The 27553-nt window shown below is 39.7% G+C and overlaps 1 long non-coding RNA gene across 1 annotated transcript; it reads right to left on the bottom strand.

The window, feature by feature from the left end:
• Positions 1-509: 509 nt before the first annotated feature.
• LOC126484642 (uncharacterized) lies at positions 510-25174 on the bottom strand. Its single transcript, XR_007587898.1, has 3 exons — positions 25114-25174; positions 5083-5317; positions 510-596 (listed from the first exon to the last, which is right to left on the bottom strand). It is a non-coding gene; the product is annotated as an uncharacterized LOC126484642 (long non-coding RNA).
• Positions 25175-27553: the final 2379 nt, after the last annotated feature.

Below are 27553 nucleotides of genomic sequence, written 5' to 3' on the forward strand. Positions count from 1 at the left end.
TTCTGGATGTTACATGTTGTTAATGATCTGTTCATCAAGCACCGGTGTGTACTCTAAGGCTTTAGATAATGCAAGTAATATGCTGATCAGACATAAGTCTGATGATGATTCTGTGTTGTCATTTTTGGCCATTTGTAGCATTAGGTTTCTTTGAATATTAATATCAATCAGGCCTATTCCTCCTACATCATTATCAACTACCTTATAAGTAATTATAATTTCATCCTTCTGAAATCTGCTCATAGCAAATTTTTTAAGAAACTTATGCCTGTTACAGAAGTTACACTTTGAGCTTATGATAACTAGTAACTTATCACAACTTGTCATTAAGAATTAACAAATATGATTTGTTTGGAAAAAGGAACTGTAACAAGTTTTCTTTTTATTTTAACTTCATTCGTGTTATAAACAGTCTTCAAATAAAAACACAAAAATAAGAAAAAAACACTTTTCAAATGGAACTCACCATCTGCTGTGACTTCAATATGGTTTTCATCAAATATATAACCTGGCGTTAACACACACACAGAAATAAGTTTTATGTATTTTTCCTTGACAGATGTAGTTTTCTCTTTAATAATGAGTGCATATTTTGGCTGAAATTAATAAACAAAGATCAGTATATCCTTTAAATTACATTTGTAACAATTAATTATGCATTTTATTTTAAATATGGAAACCTGCTTTAGTTTTTTAATTGAGTAATAGCTTCTTTTGTTAGAAAATTATATGATTTAAGGTAAACATACATCCAAAATGATTACAGGCATATTAATCACCAAAAGTATGTAACATATAATTAAAAAACAAAGATGAGGTGACTTACCGAACAAAAGCGCTGGCAGGTCGATAGACACACAAACAAACACAAACATACACACAAAATTCAAGCTTTCGCAACAGACTGTTGCCTCATCAGGAAAGAGGGAAGGAGAGGGGAAGACGAAAGGAAGTGGGTTTTAAGGGAGAGGGTAAGGAGTCATTCCAATCCCGGGAGCGGAAAGACTTACCTTAGGGGGAAAAAAGGACAGGTATACACTTGCACACACGCACATATCCATCCACACATACAGACACAAGCAGACATATTTAAAGACAAAGAGTTTGGCCCAAACTCTTTGTCTTTAAATATGTCTGCTTGTGTCTGTATGTGTGGATGGATATGTGCGTGTGTGCGAGTGTATACCTGTCCTTTTTTCCCCCTAAGGTAAGTCTTTCCGCTCCCGGGATTGGAATGACTCCTTACCCTCTCCCTTAAAACCCACTTCCTTTCGTCTTCCCCTCTCCTTCCCTCTTTCCTGATGAGGCAACAGTCTGTTGTGAAAGCTTGAATTTTGTGTGTATGTTTGTGTTTGTTTGTGTGTCTATCGACCTGCCAGCGCTTTTGTTCGGTAAGTCACCTCATCTTTGTTTTTTATATATAATTTTTCCCACGTGGAATGTTTCCTTCCATTATATTAACATATAATTAAAGTTGAGGAAAGTAAAGCCATGGATTTTAGCCAGTTGTGGTATCTCACGCAGGCATTAGTCATTTGCCTGTGCAAGATGTTGAAGTCAAATCTTCTGTTTTATTGCAGGGACACAGTGGAGAAAGGGTAGGGCAGCTAGGTGCAAGGAGGAGGTTAGTCAGAGAGTAGGGGAGAGAGTGAGGGTAGCAGGAAAGGAGAGAAGTAAAAAGACTGGATGCATTAGTGGAATAGAGGGCTGTGTAGTGCTGGAATGGGAACAGGGAAGGGGATAGATGGCTAAGGACAAGGACTAATGAAGATTGAAGCCACAACAATTATGGGAACATGGCACATATTGCAGGGAGAATTCCCACCTACGCAATTCTGAAAATCTGGTGTTGGTGGGAAGGATACAGATGGCATTGGCTTTGAAGCAGACATTGAAATGAAGGATGTCATGTTGGGTGGTGTGCTCAGCAACATGGTGGTCAAGTTGTTTCATGTCTACAGTTTGTGCCTACCTGTGACTCAGCATCTCCCCTATATGTTGAATAGCAACTGTCCTTTCCATAATATTGTTACATTTCACCCTGGATTTTCCACTGTAAGTTTAAATTTAAGTTTAACAAAAGTATCCCATGTGACACATGAGGACTGTATTTCATGAGAACTAGAATGTAGTGTGACATGATTCCTCTACAAAGGCTTTATAGTAGTGTGTGTGTGATGTGACTATCTGACAGGAAGTCATTGTGCTGGTTAATTAATATTTTTTTGATTTGTATTGGGAATGAGACCACTGCATGTATATTGGTAAGGGTTATTTAATAAATACAGTGGCCAGAACCAATAAGGGCCCTTGCTGTCATGTTGTTTGTATATTTGTGTGAGTGAGAAAGGGTGTTAGTACTATCTAGAATTCTATAAACACACACACACACACACACACACACACACACACACACACACACACACACACACACATACACACATAGCGAATATTGGGGAGGTAAGTGTAGTCTTGAACACAAACTGCTGCAAAAGTGTCCTTATATTTCAAGCCAATTGTGAATGCAAACTAAGGCCTCAAGTCACTAATTACTCTTCAGATTTGCCAGAAGAAAAACATAAAACAGTAAGGTGAGTAGGAATAACATGCTTACTTACACAGAATGGTATGGCCAATGGTCTTTCTCAGTGTTGTACATAATACATATGTATTTGTTAAAAGAAAAGAAAAAATTCCTTGACATTTATATTTATGTGCTGCTCCATGACTCTGCTGTCAATATCTTTATTCTTTGCTTGTATGTAACTTCTGTGGTTTCTTTCAGTAAATGTGTTTTTTTTCGTATCCAGGGTGTAATTACAAAGCTAATAAAATGTTTTCTTGCCTTTAAATATTTTTCATCAGTATTTAAAGGAGGCCTAAGTAGTGCTATAAGATTCTGAGTACTTATCAATAAAAATAAACTTTTTCAATAAATCAAACTTATGACTCATGACTATTCACATCATTCAAAGACACTTTGAATGTATTATGAGCCCACCTTGAGTTTTAACATATTAGTAACATAAGGGCAACACAACATGATTTAAGATAATGAGAACTAAGCATGCTGAGTATCTGGTGTCTATAGAAGCTAATACAGTCCTTCATTGTAATATGAACAGAGGTCTATTTCCTTCATAGAAAACTGTATATATCTCCTTACTTGTAGCACTGCAATTAGGACTTAGCCTTTAAGTAGGAAGTAGAAGTGGATTCTTCTCCTCCAAGGCTATGAGATGGGGTTACAAAATGGTCAAATCATGAGTTCTTCTAAAATGTTTGCTATTTGCACATAGTGTACAAGCCAGAGTAAAGTTCATGATCCCCTTCTAGAAATAGACAATAATGAAACTTCCTGGCCCATTAAAAGTGTATGCCAGACTTGAACTTGGGACCTGAGTCCCGAGTTCAAGTCTTGGTCTGGCACATAGTTTTAATCTGCCAGGAAGTTTCATAATGGCGCACACTCTGCTGTGAAGTGAAAATTTTATTCACAGACAATAATGTCTCTAAGTATTACTCAACTAATGGTTTAATTCACTTGTTGTATGTTGACATTGTATACATGGAAATAATGAGTACCTATTAAATGAATTTGAAGAGCTAAGTAAAATGATGTCACCAATAAACACTTACCATGCAAAAACTAGTATGAGGACTAATGGTTAAAATGTTGTGCAATTAAAGTGTAATAGTAAATTGGTCATCGGAGATATCAATTCTACAAAAAATACCAAATGTGAATGTGGATATGAGTTTCACCAAAGTATTGAAGGACGCTGTAGTAGGCACCAGATGACTTTAAATGTTTGGTGCAATGGACAGACTAGCTTATGAAATGAGATAAACATTAAATGTAATCAATTTGTGATGAAAAAATGCAAGGTAACTCATAAACTTAATGATGAGGATGTGCAGTCTGTGGAGTACATCATACTAATGCAAAAATCAATTGAGTGATGTATCATCGTTGTGGGTAGTCACGAACAATCAAAGGAGTGTAAAGAAGGTTGTATAGTGACTTACTTGACTAAATGTGAGCCATATATCTCATGTCTTGTGCATTTTCAACTTTCATTGCAAGACTGATGAGTCATTTTAATCTCACAGAAGAATTTCATAACACACAAAACAATTCAAAACCAGATGCATCACTGAGTATGAATCACTGTGCTTTTTTATGAAATGCATAGGTTTTACCAAAATAAGAAAATATGCAGTTGGTTTATAATTTGTTCAGAGAAATTACTTTTGAAATTCTACTTTATACTTGATTAGCTACACAAAGCTTTACAGAAGTCATTAACAGTCCATTCTGCCATACAGCTTGTGGCAATACACATAAGTAAAGTATACGTAAATGTGAGAAGACGGATATCGGTTTGTATACTACTATGTGGTGCTGAAATATCTAACCAGTTTGTCCCATTATGGCCTTTAAATGTTAACATGGCTCTCTCAGGAAGAAACATGTAGAAAAGCACTTTCAGATGTTTGAAATCAGAGTACATCTGTCTATCTTTGTCTTTTCTCCTAACTGACACAGTAGCATGTTTGCTAGAAAACTAAATTTATTTTCTGAGGGAAAGCTATAGTTTTGAATTAATGTTTCATTTATTTATCAATGAATCTACTACAGCCCACAATAGAGGAAGTCACATACATGCTCTGGATTAAAAATATGACAAATAATACACCTTGGGCTGCTGCCAGTGTACTGTCAGTTATGGAGTAAAAACTTAAATCTCGTTCATAAATCACCTGCTCTGTAAAGAAATGGTAGATATTTGTTACTTTAGTGAATAATGTTCATAACATTCTACTTCCTTTCTTTCCTTTATGATACATGCCATAAGTGTAGCCTGAGCTGTTCATTGTATTGTTATTCATGAGTGGAACTGTAACAATACAGTACATGTCTATGACAGAAAATCAAATTTTTTCAATGAAAAATTTTTCTAAGACAATTTATTACTTTCTTTTTAAAATTGCACTGCACTTTCTATGAGTTTGAAAGATAAATGATTACAGTTTTCAGTTGTATAGAGAGTATTAAATTTTGTGAACATTGATACACACCTGGTAACGAAGTGTTTGTTCTTTCCATCCCATTTTATATGGTTCATTAGACATCTCCTTACTGGATTTTCTGTCTCCAAAATGTGATATCATATTCTGTGGAGCCCAAATTAGTCCCATTTCAGCACATTCTTCCTCTGGGAGATTTCGAATTATCAAACCTCCCGATTGTAACAAACTTAATAAATAGCTCTCAATCCAGCCTGGATTTCCATCACTCCACTTGTGTAATGCTCTGAAATGACAAAAGCATTAATGGTAAAATCAGTTTTTTTCTTCTGATTTGTATGTAACATAAAAGCATTTTGATAAAATTCAGTTATGTACATGTAGTCAGTGGTCATGAAGTATCACATAGACATATTGTAACAATGTAATTCAAGACCTACATGATTCTAGCAGAAACTGAAATTAATACAGTCATAATCCTCAGAGGGGTATAATGTGTGCCAGTCACAAATAAGATTGTTTTGTACCATTCCATTGTTGTTTTATAACTGTGAGCTCATACCAATACCTTCATTACTGCTTCAGCTAACACGGTAATAAGTTGTGTTGTTATACACTACCATTCATTAATTTCAATAAATCCAATAAATGACATCTAGTTCTCTGTAGATAAGGTCTTATACCATGGATATGATTGAGGAAGCAAAGGAATAGTACAACAGTTGTACTCATGTCATGACTTTTGTTTGTGGTCATCGAGATACAACAGTATCGAACAAACAATATTGTGTACATAAACATTATGTAACTACCTGATACGTTTGTTTACCTATTTGCTTACAGATGCTGCATTTGGTGCACCTATGTTGTTCCCTGTAGTGATGTGATGTCTGCATCAAACGACAAGGATTGCTATGATACATAACATCTGGTTCCTGCACGTTAGTTTCTTTGTGAAATTGAAGTGTGCACATTGCTAGTATGGCTCCACGAGTGCAGATGTCCATAGAAAAATGTGCTGCAATTGAGCACTTAGCCAAGCAAGTTTATCTATTCACCAAATTGTAAAACAGTGTAGTGTGTCTATAGGGAGAGAGCAATACACCCTTCACCGTCAGAAGACAACAGGTAGCAATAAGGCCATATCATGACCAGGATGAGCTCACAAAACAACTAAAAGATATGATAAGTATATCAGAATTACCAGTCAGAGAAGTAGATTCAAAACAGCACCCCAAATTCATGCAGAATTTGTAGAAATGAACATGACAACTACAGGATTATTACAAATGATTGAAGCGATTTCACAGCTCTACAATAACTTTATTATTTGAGATATTTTCACAATGCTTTGCACACACATACAAAAACTCAAGAAGTTTTTTTAGGTATTCACAAATGTTCAATATGTACCCCTTTAGTGATTCGGCAGACATCAAGCCGATAATCAAGTTCCTCCCACACTCGGCGCAGCATATCCCCATCCATGAGTTCGAAAGCATCGTTGATGCGAGCTCGCAGTTCTGACACGTTTCTTGGTGGAGGAACCTTCCACATAACCCCACAGAAAGAAATTGCATGGGGTTAAGTTGGGAGAGCGTGGAGGCCATGACATGAATTGCTGATCATGATCTCCACCATGACTGATCCATCGGTTTTGCATTCTCCTGTTTAAGAAAAGCCAAACATCATGATGGAAGTGCGGTGGAGCACCATCCTGTTGAAAGATGAACTCAGTGCTGTCGGTCTCCAGTTGTGGCGTGAGCCAATTTTCCAGCATGTCCAGATACACGTGTCCTGTAACGTTTTTTTTGCAGAATAAAAAGGGGCCATAAACTTTAAACCGTGAGATTGCACAAAACTCGTTAACTTTTGGTGAATTGCAAATTTTCTGCACGAATGCGTGAGGATTCTCTACTGCCCAGATTCACACATTGTGTCTGTTCACTTCACCATTAAGAAAAAATGTTGCTTCATCACTGAAAACAAGTTTCGCACTGAACGCATCCTCTTCCATGAGCTGTTGCAACCGCGCCAAAAATTCAAAGCGTTTGACATTGTCATTGAGTGTCAGGGCTTGTAGCCGTTGTAAATGGATAGGCTTCTGTTTTAGCCTTTTCCATAAGATTTTCCAAACCGTTGGCTGTGGTATGTTTAGCTCCTTGCTTGCTTTATTCGTCGACTTCAGGGGGCTACGCGTGAAACTTGCCCGCATGCGTTCAACCATTTCTTCACTCACTGCAGGCCGACCCGTTGATTTCCCCTTACAGAGGCATCCAGAAGCTTTAAACTGTGCATACCATCACCGAATGGAGTTAGCAGTTGGTGAATCTTTGTTGAACTTTGTCCTGAAGTGTCGTTGCACTGTTATGACTGACTGATGTGAGTGCATTTCAAGCACGACATACGCTTTCTTGGCTCCTGTCGCCATTTTGTTTCACTGCGCTCTTGAATGCTCTGGCGGCAGAAACCTGAAGTGCGGCTTCAGCCAAACAAAATTTTATGAGCTTTTCTACGTATCTGTAGTGTGTCGTGACCATATGTCAATGAATGGAGCTACAGTGAATTTATAAAATCGCTTCAATCATTTGTAATAGCCCTGTATATCAGTAGCTACAGTAAAAAGGAGACTGACTGAAGTCAGCTTGAAAGGATGTGTCACAGTAAGAAAACCCCTTCTACTGAGGCCCATAAATAAATGGAAGAGACTTGAATTACCTAGAAAACAAAGTAATTGGACATCATAAGAATGGACAAATGTTTTATTCACCAATGAGTCAAAGTTCAAGATTTTTGGAAACAGAAGGAGAATATTTGTTTGCCGGTTTGTAGGAAAAGGGTAGCCCAGCAGTGTGTTCTACTTACAATTAAACACAGAGGAGGTTTTATTATGGTTTGGGGATGTTTGTTGGAAATATAGTTGGCAATAGTGTGAAAATAGAAGGATGTATGGATCAGAAGTAGTACCACCGCATAATTCAGTATCATGCAATAAGAAGTGCATTGCACTTAATAGGGACACGGTTCACCTTACAACAGGATAATGAGCCAAAACATTGAAACACTTCAAAGAGGTATGCCAACATGAAGTTCTTAAAATAGTCAAAGAAATGAAAAATTCATACAGTACAGATATTTTTAAAGTGTCAAACAATCTATTGAAAGAAATCATACATTACATTGCAGCACCATTAATATATTCTATAAACCTGTGTCTCATAGAAGGGTTTTTTCCTGATCCTCTCAAACTATCCAAGGTAACTCCAGTCTTTAAGAAGGGTGTCAAATCAGATCCTGCAAACTACAGACCAATTTCACTAATTCCAGTACTAGGAAAAGTCTTTGAAGGCATAATATATAAGCAGATGTATGAGTACCTAGAACTAAATGGTACGTTAAGTGCATCACAGTTTGGTTACAGAAAAGGAAGGTCAGCTATACATGCTATAGAGCTCTTAGTCAGAGACATTCTAGCAGCATTTGAGGACCATGCGCACACACAGGTAACCTTATGTGATCTGAGCAAAGCTTTTGACTGTGTTGACCACTCACTTCTGCTCTCTAAACTTGAGTACTATGGAATATGTGATAAAAGTTTAAAACTCATCAAATCATACCTCAATAAAAGGAACCAGGTGGCGAGTTCAGGAAGTCATCTCTCAAACATACTCGAGGTTCAACATGGAGTGCCACAGGGATCTAAATTGGGACCACTTCTTTTCCTTGTACACATAAATGACTTACCAGGACATATAGATGTAAAGACATATATGTATGCAGATGACACAACTTTTCTATCTGTAAACCATGTACTTGATAACCTTGTAAGTGATATGAAATTGGCAAAAGAAAATGCAACATCATGGTTTAATGCCAATGGTCTGCTATTAAATGAGGAAAAGACCCAGAATATATGGTTCAGTCTATCAAAGACTATAAAATAGAAAAACAAAAGGCAAAGTTTTTAGGTATTGTACTTGACAACAGTCTAACATGGAACTCTCATGTTGACCACATAGTGATTAGGTTGTCAAGAGTTATATATTTGTTGAAGAGACTGATGTGTTGTGTGACATTTGAGTACGTAAGGACAGCGTACTTTGCCTTTTTTCAATCTGTTTTAAGGTATGGGTTAATACTCTGAAGAAACAGCAGAAAAATAAATAAAATTATGGTGATCCAGAAGAAAGCAATCAGAGTAATGGCTAAGGTAGACAATAGAACACATTGTAAACCATTGTTCACTAAATATAGAATTTTAACAGTAATTTATTTATATATTCTTGACAGTGTTAACTACATACTTGCTGAACTACCTAATTTAAGTGTAACAAATAAAAGACATGGCTACTATACAAGAATGTGTACTTCTCTGCTGTTGCCACAAAATAGATTAGCTAAAACTAACAATAGTCATAAGTATATGGCAATTAAAATATATAACAAATTGTCTAAAAATGGGTCAATCAAGCCTGACAAATTATTTAAAGACAATGTTCATAACTTCTTGTTAACTAATCCATTCTATTCATTAGAAAAATTTTTAGAAATGCCCAATATCAACTTAAATCTGTAAAATTTTTTTTTTTGTAAAATTAATAGGTTAAGTGAACTGACGAAGTCTATTGCACGTAACAATGCTGAATGACTAATAAATAATCTGAATCTGTATACTGTACAAACTACATTGCATCAAAGGAAAAACAGAAAATATTGAATGATATGGTATGGCTGTCCCAAAGCCCCGATTGTAATCTTATTGAAATGGTCTGAGATGAAGTGTACAAACATTATCATGGAAGTTAATATATCCAGCATGGAACATCTCTGTAATATTGTTAAGGAAGCATGGAATCATATAGATTCACAATACCTACAAAAACCGATTGACTGCATGCCTTGAGTTTGTGAGGCAGTCATTAAATCCAAAGGAGGATACTCTGATGAAAGTAAAACATAATGATTGTGATTGTATTACATACATGGATGTTAATATTATTATATTTTGTGAGAAATAACATTTCATTTGCATCTTAAATCTGAAATACCAGGGTGTATTGAAGTTAATGAGTGGTATTGCATGTCCAAGTGAATAGAAGTAATATAAAATAAATAACCATCTAGGAGAGAAAAATTTTCAGTTGGCTCACGAAAGTTACATAGATTCTGAGCTAGCAGCACAGTCCCACACTGAGGCACATATCTATAAGGCAGTTAGTAATCAAATAAGTGGATGGCAGAAAACTGATGTAGCTGTATTGTTTAATGCTGTGAGTGGGTCATTACTGTGGGGTAACACTTTTATTTTTATTTATTTTTTATTTTTTATTTTTTTATTCTTTGACAAAGTACATTGTATGGATTTCATGCACTGACAGGTACATAGTTTTACTGTCTACTGTTTAACAAAAATATAATTTATTACAAATTTATTCTAGGGCTATTTCATGTTAAATTAGATTTTGTACAATTTTTGTTTTGATACAATTATGGTGTTGCAATTGTTTTGAACTCTAATGCACATAAATTCATTAACACTGTAATAACAGTTTTCTATTAGAAAATTTTTGAGATATTTTTTGAAAATATTTTTATTGTTTATTTCTCTCAAGAATGAAGGGAGATTTTCAAGGGCTTTTGGTCCAGCATATGATGGCTTTTTTTTTTGTATTTTGTGGTATTGTGTGTAGGCTCATGGAAGAGGTTCTGTTTTCTTGTGTCATTGTTGTGTTTTGGGTTGTTATCTCTAGCGTCAGCAGAATATTTGAATTTTGGCCAACAGGTGAGTTTGTATAGGTATATACTGGGTAATGTTAGTATTTTGAGAGCTTTAAATGCTGTGTAGCGATGCTCCCGCGCACTAATTCAAGCTCGCCGGTGTGTGTGTGTTTGTGTGCTGTGCGCGTGTGTCAGTGCAGTGCTGTTTGGTCGTAATTACTGTACATGACGTCAGTGTAGTTCCGCGCTCAGCCTCTAGAGGCGCTGTGTTTTCTAGCTTTTATATACATTCTGTTTATTGTTATTATTTTGTGATTTTTGAGTTAGTGAGTAGTTCCGTGCCTCCTGACTTGTGTGGACAAGTACTGTTTTCTCTCCTAACTATGGAAGTTTCTGAGGATTAAGGATCCTCTGTATAGGCCGGAAGCAAATTTTATAGCTCCGATCTGTCCATGCATGTCGGGCGTCGTCAGATACACGCTCGCAATAAAGTTATTGTTGCTCAATTGAAGGTCTTCATTCTTCTGAATCACGTTAAGCAAAGGTCAGACAGCCACCAGTTTAGCTGAACCCGACAAGTGGTGACCCCGACATGATTCAAGCAGAGCCCGACGTGATTCAAGCAGAGACCGACGTGATTCAAGCAGAGACCGACGTGATTAAGAAGAAGCAGCCGTGAGCTACGTAAGTAATGAGCACATAATGACCGAACAGCAGGCCGTCTCCAGGATTGCAGTCTGTTTGCCGCCGTCCCGGCCCGACAACCCAGTACTCTGGTTCGCGCAGGCAGAGGCAAGTTTTAGCTGCGCTGAAATAACAGTCGAAGCAACTAAATTTGCGCTGATTGTGAGCCAACTCGACCAACGTTATGCAGCCGAGGTGCAGGACATAATCACAGCACCGCCCGAGGCTGGAGCTTACGCCAGGCTAAAATCAGAGTTTATTCGACGGGTGGCCGTGTCACAAGAGGACCGGATACGTCAGGTTCTGACACAGGAAGAAATTGGCGACAGGAAGCCTTCTCTATACCTGCGACATCTACGCAGCAAAGTTGACACCGTTACTGTGCCAGACAGTCTACTCAGAACGCTGTGGAGCAGTAGGTTGCCGCCGCAAATAAAAGCCATAATCGCCTCACAAACAGACATGCCGCTGGATGACGTGGCGCATCTAGCAGACTGGATTCAGGACGTGATCACACCGGCTCCGGTCAGCGCAGTCGCGGCGTTGGACAACAGTGCAAACAGTACCGCGTCTGTAGCACGAGCCGACCATGATTCTCTCACTGCCAAAGTTGAGCTTTTGTGCGCCCAGGTCAGTGCGCTGCTGGCACATGACGACGACAATAATAGAAGAAGCCAATATAGACGGCGGCATTCGAGAAGCAGATCTTCCGGCAGTACTACCACACCGCAAGGCGAGGTACCATTGTGCTGGTACCACCAACGACTCAGCGATCAGGCAAAGAAGTGCACATCGCCATGCTCACACCCAAACGCCACCAGCGGTCGACAATAGGCGCAACCGACTGCCAGTTATCCTCCAAGCGCCTGTTCGTTACCGACAGGAGTTCCGGCGTTAAGTTTTTAATAGACACTGGGTCGGACCTGAGTATCATATCACAAACAGCCATACATCATTGCTGGCCGCCAACTGCCTTCCGTCTGACGGCTGCCAACAATTCTTCCATCGCAACATATGGCACACAGAGGATGGAGCTTAATCTCAGCCTACGTCGCACGTACGGGTGGAATTTTACAGTGGCTGACGTCACGGAGGCGATCGTCGGGGCTGATCTCCTCGCGCACTACCACCTGCTGCCGGACGTCATGAACGCACGCTTGGTAGACAGCGTCACTGGCTTAGCAGTCACGGGATTCCGTCGCAACACCGCAACGCACAGTGCCAAGTTGGTCCATGCTACGGAGGGTGAGTACACTGAATTACTGCTTAACTATCCGAACTTGACCAGGCTGCCCAGCGCTCCCAGGTTCATACCACATGACACGGTGCATCACATTCAAATGACTGATGGTCCCCCAGTAGCATGCCGGCCTAGGCGTCTCGCTCCAGACCGATTGAAGATAGCGACGGCAGAATTTGACGCCATGATTCGCGAGGGCATAATGCGGCCATCTAAGAGCCCGTGGTCCTCCGCATTACATCTTGTTCCGAAGAAGGGTGGAGCTTGGCGCCCATGCGGTGACTACCGCGCGCTTAACGCGCGAACAGTGCCGGACAGATATCCCGTTCCGTTACTGAGGGATTATAATCAAGCTTTACATGGTGCCACGGTGTTCACAGTTCTGGACTGCGCTAAAGCGTATACACAGATTCTGGTGGCCAATGATGACATACCAAAGACTGCAATAATAACGCCTTTCGGTTTATTTGAAAGCAAATTTATGACTTTCAGTTTACGCAATGCCGCTCAGACCTGGTAAAGATTTATAGACTCGGTTCTCCAGGGGCTGCCATTCTGTTTCGCCTACCTGGACGATGTGTTAGTGTTCTCTGCTGACCGCGATCAACACCGACAACATCTGCGAGAGATTTTCGAGCGATTGGAGCGTTACGGTGTCGTCTTGAACGTGGACAAGTGTGTTTTTGGGCAGTCAGAGGTGACATTCCTTGGCCATAAGATTTCTGCTGAAGGCTCTCTTCCTCTGTCCGAGAAGGTGGACGCTACCTTGCAGCTACCCCGACCAACTACAATCAAAGAATTACGTCGTATTTTGGAGATGCTCGATTTTTATCGACGACACCTTCCTCACGCTGCAGAGCTGCAGGAACCTTTGACGGCAGCATTATCAGGCCCTAAAGTAAATAGCAAGTCTCTGATACAGTGGACAGAGGACATGTGTTGTGCGTTCGAGGCAACAAAGAGGAGCATGGCCGACGCGGCGCTTCTCGCACACCCACGGCTCGACGCGCCATTAGCAATTGTCGTAGATGCAAGCCAGAAGGCGATCAGTGCTGCGTTACAACAATGGTCCGACAACGCATGGCAGCCACTGGCGTATTATTCCCACAAGCTTTTGCCTGCACAGAGAAAATGGAGCACATATGACCGTAAGCTCCTGGCAGTATACCAGGCGGTGAAATATTCTCGCCCCCAAGTGGAAGTGCGAACTTTCACGATATATACAGACCACAAGCCACTCACGTTCGCCTTCCGTCAGAATAGTGTCAACTGCTCTCCCCATCAATTTCATCACCTTGAGTTCGTGGCCCAGTTTACTACCGACATTAGACATATTTCTGGGATCGACAACATTGTTGTGGATTGCCTTTCACGGATCAGCAGTGTTTCCAGTACCATAGACTTTCCTGCACTGGCACAGGCACAGAGAGATGATGAAGAACTCCTTGCCTATGTTAAAGACATGGCTTCCGCATTGCAACTGAAACTCATTGATGTTCCGGGGGAAGATACACAGCTATACTGCGACGTTTCTCACGGCTGACCTCGTCGCTTTCTGACTCCGGCTTTTAGAAGACAAGCCTTTGATATAGTACATGGATTGTGCCATCCAGGGGTATGCACGACATTCCGCCTAGTATCGCAACGTTTCGTGTGGCCAGGCATGCAAAAAGACTTCCGCGAGTGGGTCCAATCTTGTCTTCAGTGCCAAGACTGCAAGATTAACTGCCATGTACAGGCACCGATCGGCAATTTTCCGGATACCACCGCCCGCTTTGCCCACGTTCATTTAGATGTAGTCGGACCACTTCCACCTTCGAACGGGCAAAGATATCTGTTTACAATGATCAACCGTTTTACACGTTGGCCGGAGGCAGTGCCGGTGGATAATATCACAGCAGACACATTAGCTTCCGCTTTTGCAATGACTTGGTTGGCAAGATTTGGATGCCCACTACATATTACCACTGACCGCGGATGGCAATTTGAATCAGACCTGTTCTCACAGCTGGCCAAGTTTTGTGGTTACACCCACCATAAGACCACAAGTTATCACCCAGCAAGCAACAGAATGATCGAACGCTGGCACCGTTGTTTGAAGGCAGTGCTGATGTGCCACGAAGAAACCTGGACAACCGCACTACCAGTGGTCTTGTTAGGCTTACGGAGGACTTTCAAACCAGACCTGGGGTCGTCAGCGGCAGAACTGGTTTATGGAGAAACACTGCGCCTTCCTGGTGACTTTGTAGATGCTGATGCCACAGAGACAGTTGCTACTGGCCAGCCAGATTTCTTGCGACGATTGAGGGACCATGTATCAAAGATTCGCCCTCCGAAAGCCACACGTCATGGCAAGCCGCCCACTTTCGTGCACCAGGACCTGGAACAATGTCATCACGTCATGCTCCGCACTGAGGGCGTTAAACCGCCTCTACAAGCTCCGTATTCTGGTCCATATGAAGTGCTACGGCACAGTGCCCACACCATGGATATCCTAGTGAACGCCAAAACCATGACTGTTGCGTTGAATCTGGTTAAACCTGCGTATGTTTTTCCTGACACCCCACTAGCGTCACCTCGTCATAGGCATCCATCTACCGCTGTTCCACACACTGACGCCACATCTGCGGCGCCGGCTCTTCAACATCCGCCGCCCAACGCAGCACAACATCCGCCTCCTGACGTTGTTCCTCCTCCTCCGACGAGGACGACCCATTCTGGACGTCGGGTGCACTTTCTGGCGCGGTATCTCGACGCCGACGCTCTCCTTCCGCCCAGGGGGCTGATGTAGCGACGCTCCTGCGCGCTAATTCAAGCTCGCCGGTGTGTGTGTGTTTGTGTGCTGTGCGCATGTGTCAGTGCAGTGCTGTGCAGTCATAATTACTGTACACGATGTCAGTGTAGTTCCACGCTCAGCCTCTAGAGGCGCTGTGTTTTCTAGCTTTTATATACATTCTGTTTATTGTTATTATTCCTTGTTTTTTGAGTTAGTGAGTAGTTCCGTGCCTCCTGACTTGTGTGGATGAGTACTGTTTTCTCTCCTAACTACGGAAGTTTCTGAGGATTAAGGATCCTCTGTATAGGCCGGAAGCTAATTTTATAGCTCTGATCTGTCCATGCATGCCGGGCGTCATCAGATACGTGCTCGCAATAAAGTTATTGTTGCTCAACTGAAGGTCTTCATTCTTCTGAATCACATTAAGCAAAGGTCGGACAGCCACCAGTTTAGCTGAACCCAACAGCTGGTTTACATGAATATTTCCATTTAAGGCTGGCTATCATTCTGATAGCTCTTTTTTGTAATTTAAATACTTTATTACTCTTTGTTTTTGAGATACCTCCCCACAAGATTATGCTGTAACTTAATGTAGTATGAATTAATGCATAGTATATTGCTTTCATAATGCCTGTATATTTTAGGTAACTGAGTTTGTGCAGCACATATAGGTTTGTGCCGAGTTTCTCGCTTATATACTCTACATGCTTATCCCAGTTTACATTTTCATAGATAATTATCCCAAGGAATTTTGTATATTTGGTGTTCTCTACTATGCACTCATCTATGCATACATTGATATCTTCACAGTGAAAGTTTTGAAGTCTGAAGTTTACACAAAATGTTTTAGTAATATTGTTGTGCAGGTTTAATTCAGTAAATTTTTGGATGGCATTATTTGCTTCTACATTGGCTTTTATTTCTAGCTTTTCTGTGTCTTTATCTGTGAGCAGAAGACATGCATCATCTGCGTAGGTAACTATACTACCCTGCCTAATCATATTTGGGATGTGATTTGTGTATAGAATGAAGAGTATTGGGCTACGAATGGAGCCTTGTGACTTGTGTGTGGCAACAGAGTGATACAATGAAAGGTTCATTTTATTATTGTTTAATTAAACAGTGATTTAGCTCATATAATATTAGTTTATTTTATAATTGTTTAATTAAACTAAGATTAAACTGTAATTTTGTTCATACATGTTTACCTCAGTAACCTAAAGACAGCTATTCTTTACAAGTGCACAAAGTGCACTGCACTCCCATTCATGTTATAAAAAACTACGTGCCTGCCTGAGGATTAGTTGTTTTTCTTTAAATTTTATTGGCACTTTTCAGGAAACAATACAGCTGTTTCCAAACATATTTAACATTAGTAGTAACAGTTAAATCTTAAGCATACAGTTACTTTATACATTTACAATTTACAGCCCTCGTGAGTTATGGACCTAGCGTGCCTCAACAACACTGATAGATGTCAGTACACTAACCACAATAAATAAACACAGATATGAAAATTTTAGATGATGACCAAATTTATTTATGGCTGGCAAATATAGCAATTATATACTCAATTTAAGTCATGCACTATACAAAAATTGTTTCTGTCAAATATCAGAGAGAACTCCACTGTTTGCTTTGCACCAAAAGAGAGCCCAAACAGATCTGGTAAATTCAAAGTACTTCTACATCCACACAGCATTCCCCTTTCCCCCCCCCCCCCCCACCACCACCACCACCCACCACCACCACCAATGTAGTAGTGTGGAGTTTTGAGGATGTAGTGGAACATTTGGTGAACTGAACGACACGCCCCCATATGCACTACACGTTTTTGAAGCTGTTTAGCTTACAGGGTATATTGGTTAGATGATGGAGATGCAGATACTGCTGTCATCTGTGGTTTGGTGGTCTTGCTCATCACATTCGTAATGAAGGGTAGTAACAATGAGCTGATGGGTTGTTGGTGGGTAATGGGTAAGCTGACTTTACTCTTTCAAGTGATACCATCGTCTGCTTACCACTGTATAAAATTTTCACAGTATCTACGCTCACTACATGTCAAAATTTGGTAAAGTCCAACATAAGGTGGCTGCACCAATGTGCAGATATGGTCAGTCCTCAACCTCAGATGAGCACTTTTATAAATCCTTATGGCTGAAAATTGTCCCTGCAAGGCAGGATGCCAATATAGGGTGAAGCTTGGAGATTAGATGCTTCATCTGCTGCAGTTGATGTTCTGATGGGGGGGGGGGGGGGGGGGGGCTTGTGTGGAATGAATCTGTCTCTCTAAAGATGGGCCCCAGTAAAGACCTACTGATGTCTTCTTGATGGTGGTGGAGAGGCACAGTTATACCAATGGTAGAGCTGCCCCCCAGGTTTTATCATGGCACAGAAGCCTGCTCCAATGCTCTGCTGTCTTATTGTCAATGGGGTGGGTAACAGTGGTGTAATAGTGTGGAACTCACATAACTTAGACATTTTTGTGGAATAGTGCAGACTCAGGCGTCTACCCTTCGTCCATTGTGACATGTACTTGGTAGCCAAATCAAGTGATCCATGTAGTAAGGAATGTCTTTGCTGTTGTTTCAACAAAATTATCTGTGATTGGAGTAGCTTTGTCTCAACAGGTGTTCTGTTCAGTTTCCCTGAAGGAACATCTAAAAACCCTTCTGACAGAGACAGTGGGCATGGTCTGTCAGTGTGGATGTGGAAAAAATACCATATCATTTAGGAAAATTGGGCCATTGGTTTAAGTAAGACTTCTGCTGCCTGGCATGCCACACATGCTCTAGTCGGTGAGTGAGTCTGTTCTAACACTCAGTCAAACATATCAGTCCTTCATAAGTTTAATTGCACTCGAGTTCAAGCCTCGGTCTGGTACACAGTTTTAATCTGCCAGAAAGTTTAATTGCACTGCTAGCTCCAGGGTGAGTGAGGTTGTGGCCTGAGTAAAACACTTTGAGGAAAACACAGACACATACAGTATAAGAGCTTATTTAGAGGTACTGCATCACAGCAACATCTTCGACTCCATAAGAAACATTTTGCCATGATACAATAAACCTTGCTGAGCCTCAAAAAATAGCAATCATGTTGTCTGCCCCTTTTGTGAGTTTTGCATCTGTGCTAAATTGGCTCCTAAATTCTGGTTGCCTACATTCCTTCAGTGGAAAGATCTCCTTAGACCTGGACAAAGTAAAAGTAATAGGCTTCTGCTCTGTATAAACTGCAAATGGTCTTGCTTCCAAGTAAGGTAGGATATGGTATACTGTAATATATTGCAAGTGACACCTGATCGTAAGCTCCCCATCTGGTCAGGGCATAATTAAACTTACAAGGAAAAAAAAAATCAACTACCATCAATTTGATAGTGCAGTTCTGTGTCAGTTGGCAGTTGACTAGTGTCCACAATCACAGCAAGGGGAGCCATTTGCATGGGATGTGCTGAAAGAAGTGCCTTGTGCAAGCTGGCCTTTACCTCTTCAAATGTGCACTGCACCTCTGTACTCCATGTCGGTGTGAGGCAACCTATGATGTGGTGCCCCACCAAAACTGCTGTAAGTGGTGTCTGCATTGTCTGCTTCAGTGAATGCCACCAACAGAAATTTACCACCACTAAGGTTCAACATAGCTGTTGAAAGTTGATGTGTGATGTGAACAGATGCTGCAGAAACTGTTGTCACCCAAAAACTACACTTGTTGCTTCTGAATCACATATTTATCTCTATTGACTATTAAACTGAGTTTTCTAGTCTATTGAATACAACCTTTAAATTTTCTTCATGCTCCATTGCTGTTTATGAAAACACCAGCACATTGTTCAAGCAGCAATAAAAATTCTAGTCCTGAAATTAAGTCACTGACTGGGAATTTCTTCACATCAGCTCTATTAGGTATAGATCTGCTACCCAATAATGACATATGAAAATTTTTGCAGAACAGGACCCAAACCCAGATTTCGGTTTACAGTGGGAGGTCACCTTAACCACTTTGGTCGTCCATGCATACTCCCCAGACCAACCTGAACCTCCACACATCACACTGTCTACATCCTATCATTTAATATATGTAACATTACTTGCATTTCCACAATGAGAAGAATGAGACAATGCAGAATCAAGACCAATGCAATGTCATGTAATACTTCTACACTTGCTTCTATACTCTGCAAACTACTGTGAGTCACATGACAAAGTGCATGTCTCATTGCATAGTTATTAGGTTTCCTTCTTGTTCCATTCACATATGAAGTGTGGGAAGTATGATAGTTTGAATGTCTCTATGCATGCAGAAAGTAATTGTCCTAATCTTATCCTCATGATTCTCATGTAAGTGATATGTAGAGGTTTGTAGTACATTCTTAGAGTCATTATTTAAAGATGATTATTGAATTTTGTTAATGGACTCTATTGAGATAATTTACATCTATCTTCAAGGATCTTCCAGCTGAGTTTGTTTAGTATCTCTGTAACATTCTCCCATGGATCAAACAAACCTCTGAGCATTTGTGAAGCCCTTATCTGTACATGTTCAATATCCCCTGTTAGCCCTATTTCGTGTGAGTCCCATACACTTGAGCACTATTCTAGAACCACTCATACAAGTGATTCATAAGTAATCTCCTTTGTAAACTGATTTCACTTACCCAGTACTTACCAGTAAACTGAAGTCTACCATCTGCTTTATCCACAACTGAGCTCACATTGTCATTTCATTTCATATACCCACAAAGTGTTACACATGATGCTGAATGAAAATGATGAGTGGAATAGCATTATGGAAATGTAAACAGCAAAGACACTAAAGACGATATTATAGCATTTCTATTAGATGAAATCTGTGGGTTAACACTAAAAGTGATGAACCTAAACAACAAAAACAACAGTGTGAATTTCCATTGTACAGTGATGTGCTAATAGAAAATATGACTAGTAAAAATACAGGTGACATGACCAATGAACATTGTCGAAAATGCCAGAAAACTGTGAGAAATGGTGTTGAGCGCACGGAATGTGGAAATGTATGGTATTTCATTTTCGATGTGGAAAAGTAGATCCCTCACTAAAGGGACAGGAGACAACCATAAAAGGCTGGAATTGTGTTGAATGTAGGTCAAAAACTATTAGGCCTAAAATATGTAACATACCCAATTATAATGGACCTGAAGATAATGAAATTCACACAATCACATCTGAAGATGAAAACACAAAGCAAAACAACATGGATTGTGGCATAAACAGTGCAGATATATTTAAATCATCAAATAAAAACCATAACAAAAAATCTTGCAGAAACCCAAATTTGATGGTGCCTGTTATGAAATTGAATAAAAGAAATAATGTATCAAATGTAACAGGTAAAGAACAAGATAGAACACAGATTCAAGAAATACCAAGGGAAAAGACAACATACATCAGAATCTACTCTGATGGTTCTGGAAGAGGGATGGCTACAAAAACAAAGACCCTAACAACCCAAAGAAACATTAAAACTGAAGGCATAGTGAAACCTGAAGCAAGATTCAACCAGATCCTCACCAACACTGAAGATTGTAGTAATTTGACAAGGAATGACTTTCTTATAGGTGGTTCCAATGATGTATACCATAATGAAACAGCTGCAGCAACAACAGCTCTGAAGACAACACTGGGCAAGTTAACAAACACAAATGTTATATTATTTAAAATATCTCATTGTTATGACTTAATTGAAACATCATGTGTAAACAGAGAAATAACCAAAGCTAACAAGTATTTTGAGACAATTTGCAAACAGTTTAAAAATGTAATGCTTTTAGTTATTAAGGAATGTTTAAGTTGTAACCACCAACCCTCTGACAATTGTTACTGCTCAAGTACTTGTCATAAAAGACATGGTCAAGGCCTAAGTGGTTTAGGAAAGACATTGCTTGCCCAAAAAATACTTAGTATGGTAAATAACAAATTATCTTCCATCAGCAATTTGCAACATATGTCTAAAAACTCAGAACCAGATCAGGAAAATGTATAAGGCTGACCAAGCCTGAAATGTGTCAGACTCAGTCAAAACAAAGAGCTTTAGATCATAATACAAAAAACACACTTAAATTAAGTAACCAAACTAAGTCCAACATAAGCAATGTACCACTTTGCAGCAAAAATTACAGATTCAGAAGGATGTAGGTTGCAGTAGGTACAGGGAGATGAAGAAGCTTGCACAGGATAGAGTAGCATGGAGAGCTGTGTCAAACCAGTCTTTGGACTGAAGACCACAACAAAACAACAAATGTACAGTCCCTAAGAAACAAAGTCAGTGAACTACAGTACTGGCTGGAGGAAATTCTGTGTGGCATTCTCTGTGTGAATGAACATTGGATTAAAAGTGAGGAAATAAGCCTATTTGTACCATTTGGCTACTCACTGGCAACAAGCTTCTGTAGACCAAACAATGCCCATGGCGGAGTGTCCATTTATATCAACAAAAACTTGAATCTAAAATATTCAATCATAGACCTCAGAAGCCTGTCTGTTGAAGGACTATTCGAAGCATCTGCCTTGGTTATACACACTCAGAAACTCATAATTGCAACATTTCACCGACCACCAGCTTCTGATGGAGAGATATTCACAGAAAAACTCTCTGAATTGATCTTACTGACTACCAAATATAAACAGTATAAAACATTTATCACAGGAGACATTAATATAGATGTAAGAGTAAAGAGAAAAACTGTGGTATACATCCTAAATATCTTAAGATCAATGAATTACTACTGCTTAAATGAAAAACTGGCCAGAATGGAGGCGTGCCTTGAAAATATATTTAGCAATGTGTGTAGGAATCAAGTAGAATGGGATACCATCAAATTAGTGCTATCTGACCGTGGTGGCATATGGCTCAAAATTGGAAATCTGACACTTGAAGATACCAGGATGCTAACTACATATAGAGCTCTCATGGAAGAGAACATTGAAGCAATGAGAAATGAACTGAGTAGAATAGGATGGGCTAGAATATTAACCATTGACAATGATATAAATGAAAGCTTTTCTGCATTCATATCCAATATAAAAAATACATTAGACAGTAATTGCCCTCTTATTACAAAGAGATGTAACCATAGCAATATGCATAAACCACAACACACAAAAAAGTGGTACACCACACACCTCAGTAAAATTAGAATCCTTCTACGCTTACTGAAGGGCAAAATTGAAGGTAATCAAGAAAATGAGAATAGATATATAAACTTATGAAAAATTTACAAATCTGAAATAAAATCAGCAAAAATGAAAGCTAATGAAAAGTATATTTTAAATTCAAAAAACAAATGTAAAACTGCATGGAACTTAGTTAGAAGTGAGATAAACATGGGGAAAGAAGAAACCAGTAAGCCAATTAATTGCAACACTCTCAACAAACACTTCATAAATTCAGTAAATGCCCAGGTACCAAAAGGTATTGACTTATTGATGCGGAAGCTTTTCTTTCGCAATCGCAGAGTAAAACAGATAAAAGATTTAACTGGAGCAGAATAACTGCTACAGATATAAATAACTCTGTAAACAAGTTGAACAATTCTAGAACAGAAGACTACTATGGATTCAGTAACTTTGTAATAAAGGCTACAATTAAGGAAATTTTAACTCCTCTACTCTACCTTAAAAATAAAATCATTGATGATGGCATTTTCCCTGATTGCCTTAAAATTACAGTTACACTCCATATATACAAAAAGGGTGACAGTGAAATGCCAGATAATACAGACTAATATCAATTGTCCCTATACTCGCCAAAATCATAAACAGCTGCTCACACATACAGATATACATGTATTTTGAGAGCAATAAATTACTTAATGACAGCCAGTTTGGATTTAGATATAATCAGTCAACCATAAAAGCTACTGAAGGCCTGATAACTGAAATCCACAAGCTTTTGAAAGGAAACTGACCATCTGTGCAACACTCATAGACTTAAGCAAAGCATTTGATTCAGTAAGACATGAGATAATTTTTAAAAAATTACAATACTATGGTATTGCAGACAAACCACTAAATTTGATTAAGTCATACCTAAATATAAGGCAACAGTCAGTGTATGTATTCCACAGGGCTCTGTTCTTGGACCCTACATCTTTATTATCAATGTTAATGACTTCTCAAACTATATAGCCTGCAAAAATGTTTTATATGCTGATGATATGACTATGATCTCCACAGGTGGGTGTATGCAAGAAATGGTAAACAAAAATAATGAACTTCTTGAAAAATGTAGGGTGTGGTGTATTGCTAACGAGTTATGTATAAACAACACAAAAATAGAGGAAATACATTTTAATCAGAAGATACGGAATCAGAGAATGACAGCCTCAAACTACTAGGACTAAAAATAGACCAAAGGCTCTCATGGGATGACCATATAAGCTATCTACAGGCTGGTTGGTTGGCTCTGAGCACTATGGGACTTAGCATGCTATCTACAGGCAAACTTGCATGTGTAATATTACTGCTATATAGACTAAGAAATTCTGTCTGTAAAAGATTATTGATTCTTTGCTACTATGCATTCTTTCAGTCACAGCTACAATATGGGATTCTGTTATTGGGTAATTCACTAGGCACAAACTGTGTATTCAAATGCCAAAAAAAGGCAATTAGATGTTTACAAGGATTAGGTCCAAGAGAAAGCTGTAAGGAGCACTTCAATATATTAAACATAATGAACTCCCAAGTCTCTATATGTATAACTGTTTAATATATGCAAAAGAAAATATACTACAATTTATACAGAGAAAGAATTTACATTTGCACAGCACACGAAACAACTGCATGCTTGATATACAATATTCTAGGCTGTCACTGACACACAAAAGTCGCAAACATCTAAGTCTAAAGTTATATAATAAACTGCCACAATCTGTCAAAACCCTCACCCACTTTAAATTTAAGGAGGTATTAGACACATGGCTCAAAATTAAAGCATATTACTCAATTGAAGAATATCTTGGAAGTAGTTTGAAAGGAATATATAAACAATGAAATAATGTAACTACCATTAACTAAATGTGTAAAACCATATAATTAATTCTTGAACATAAACTGTATAATGATTATTGCTGAAATTGTCTGATTAGTAAGACGTTTATGTATTTATATGTATTTATGTATATGTAAAATGATTATGTGAGTAAAATGTACAAATTACTAACTACTAAAAAGATGTATGTATATGTATGCATAATGTATAATGTAAAAATTTGTAACAACTATACTTATATGAAATATGTAACATGTATTTTGAAGAAGACAAATTAGTGTAAACATGCTGAATGGCTTATAAATAAACATATGAAACATAAACATATTTATATGAGTTGGCCAATTCCAACAGTGACTCATTGATATTATAGTCATGGGATAATAAGTTTTTTTATTTTGTGACGTGTATAATTTTACATTTCTGAACATTTAAAGCAAGTTGCCAATCATTGCATCACTTTGAAATCTTATAGAGATGTAACTCAATGTTTATGCAGCTTCTTTCAGAGAGTATTTCATCATAGATAAATACATCACCTGCAGAAAGTCTGATGCTGTTTGATGTTGTCTGCAAGGTCATAGATACACAACATGAACAACAAGGATCAAAACACATTTCCATGGGCCACACCTGAAGTTACCTCTACATCTGATGATGACTCTCTGTTGTAACAGTGCCACGACATTTAACAGTGCCGCCACGGCAGTACGCACAAATGGCGATAGAGGCGCTCCGCAACTCGGCTGAGTTTCTAAGTGAGTGTGTTAGAATATCCATGCAATTATTGGTGATTAAAGGTTACAACACTTTTTGGTGACGAGGTCCGATATTTTCACTGCATTGTGGATTTGTGTGTTCATGATGGGGCAGACATGGAACAGCTTATGCAAGCGCTCATTGAACAACAAACACAGCTGACAGCTGCTATTCAGGCACAACAAACACAGCTGACAGCTGCTATTCAGGCGTTGTCGACGTCGCTTACTCATCATCTGTCTTCCTCTTCTCCGCCTTTATTCCCTCCTTATGATGAGGCCGCTGAAGACTGGGAGGATTATGAGAAGTGTTTGCGGCAACACTTCTTGGCTTTCGGCGTTGTCGACGATCCTATGTGTAAGTCGTCACTTCTATCTTGGATTTCGCCCACGGATCTATCAGCTGCTATCTCAGTTAGCCCCTCTGCGGGAACCTGCCTCTCTGTCCTTCCAAGAAATGTGTGATTTATTGTCTAACTATTACTGAAAAAACACCTACGTCATTCCCGCCTGTGTGGCATTCTACCGGTGTCGTAAACAGCCCCATCAATCTTACCGGGCTTGGGCGGCAGAACTACACGGTCTGAGTAGGAAATGTCAGTTTGTCATGGACACTCATCATGAGCCTTATGCTGATTCAGTGGTTAGGGATGCTATTCTATGGCTTGCTCCTGATAAAGAAGTTTGGCAACGTGCCCTAAAACTGCCAAACCCATCGTTGTTGGAAGTTCTGAGCATCGCTCAATCCTTTGAAGTGTCTCACGCTGCTGGCGCGCAAATAGATGCGTGGTGTGATGTAGGCGCTGTACAGTCATCTTTCGACATGGACAATTTGCCTGTTTCACAGGAGAACAACGTCGCGTTGGGCTGCAACACTCGCAGCGAAAACAGCAACCACAGAAGCAGGTTCGTTTCGCACTTCCTTCTTGTCCACGTTGTTTCATACAGCATGACAGGGCCACGTGTCCAAAATGTTGGGCCACGTGTAATTCATGTACGAAAAAAGGCCACATTGCTTCTGTGTGTCAGTCCCCTAAAGTTCCTGTCGATGAGGACGAGGCATCGGACATGTATGTTAACTGTGTGCTTTCTCAAACAAATAAGTTGTTTGTTACTGTTCATGTTCTGGATAAAGACATTCACATGCAAGTGGACACTGGCTCTGCAGTAACTCTCATTAATTCTCACACGTATTTGGAGTTGGGCTCCCCTCCCTTGTCTCCAGTTACGCGAAATCTGAGAACTTATAATAAACAGAAAATTCCTATCATTGACCAGTTTGATGCTTCCACTGCCTACAAGTCTGTTGTTAGGCCACTCACGTTTTATGTGGTGGATCATGCGGGCACTGAAAACCTGTTCAGTTATGATGCTTTCCAGTTGTTCGGGTTCTCCATTGATGATGTTGTGCACCTCATATCTGAGGATATTCCGTATCAACAGCTGGATGGATTGTGTTCTGAATTTTCGTCAGTGTTCTCTGCTGGTCTGGGTCGTGCCAAGGATTTTGAAGCCCATATTACTCTTAAACCTACAGCTCACCCTAAGTTTTTCCAGGCACTCCCTATTCCAGTGGCGTTGCGTGCACCTGTCAAGGCTGAGATAGACAGGTTAACAGCTTCAGGGATTCTCCTTCCTGTTACCTCCAGCGAATGGGCATTGCCAATTGTGGTGGTTTCTAAACCAAATGGGCAATTGTGTGGTGATTTTAAAGCCACTGTCAACGCTCAGAGCCTCATTGACACTTATCCTCTTCCCCGTCCTGAGGAGTTATTTACCAAGCTCGCTGGGGGCCAGTTCTTTTCCAAACTTGACTTATCAGAGGCATACCATCAGTTGCCATTGATGCGTCTTCCAAGGAATTTCTCGTCATCAACACTCCTTGTGGGTTGTATCAGTACCAGCGGTTAACATTTGGCATCTCTAGCTTGCCAGCCATTTTTCAGCGGTTTTTGGAACAGCTCACGGCTTCCGTTCCCGGCTGCATAAACTATCTGGATGTCATTGTTGTCATGGGGGCCTGCACTGAGGAGCACTTTCACAATTTGCATTCACTGTTTCGGGTTTTGCATTCAGCTGGGTTGAGGTGCAATCTGGACAAGTCACAGTTCTTCCAACCCTCCATTGTGTATCTTGGTTTCCACTTGTTCCGTGACAGTATACGTCCTCTATGTTAGCACATTGCGGCCATTAACAATCTACCCCGGCTGTCTACTGTCAAAGAACTTTAGGCGTTTCTAGGCAAGATTGCTTATTATCACAAATTCATTCCATCCGCGGCAGCAGTGGCTCATCCTCTGGATCAGCTGTTACACAAAAACGTCC

Source organism: Schistocerca serialis, chromosome 6 (assembly GCF_023864345.2).
Source record: "Schistocerca serialis cubense isolate TAMUIC-IGC-003099 chromosome 6, iqSchSeri2.2, whole genome shotgun sequence".
In the NCBI taxonomy this organism is placed as follows: Eukaryota; Metazoa; Arthropoda; class Insecta; order Orthoptera; family Acrididae; genus Schistocerca; species Schistocerca serialis.